Source organism: Juglans regia, unplaced genomic scaffold (genome assembly GCF_001411555.2).
Source record: "Juglans regia cultivar Chandler unplaced genomic scaffold, Walnut 2.0 Scaffold_2479, whole genome shotgun sequence".
Classification (NCBI taxonomy): domain Eukaryota; kingdom Viridiplantae; phylum Streptophyta; class Magnoliopsida; order Fagales; family Juglandaceae; genus Juglans; species Juglans regia.
Window position 1 is genome coordinate 1 of NW_023356139.1, and position 221 is coordinate 221.

General features: G+C 50.2%; 1 non-coding gene across 1 annotated transcript; it reads right to left on the reverse strand.

Annotated features, from left to right (window-relative positions):
• Nucleotides 1-89: 89 nt before the first annotated feature.
• Nucleotides 90-208, reverse strand: LOC118345379. The gene has a single exon (XR_004798926.1). It is a non-coding gene; the product is annotated as a 5S ribosomal RNA (ribosomal RNA).
• Between the last annotated feature and the right edge of the window lie 13 nt (nucleotides 209-221).

Here is a 221-nt window from a genome sequence, read left to right on the forward strand (position 1 = left end):
CGATGGGCAGGGCGAGATTTTCCGAAAAATCCACTCCCGAGTGGTCCTTCTTGTCAATTTATCTCGCAAGGCGGAAAAAAAATCAACGAGGGGTGCAACACGAGTACTTCCCAGGAGGTCACCCATCCTAGTACTACTCTCGCCCAAGCACGCTTAACTGCGGAGTTCTGATGGGATCCGGTGCATTAGTGCTGGTATGATCGCACCCATCAAACTAATTA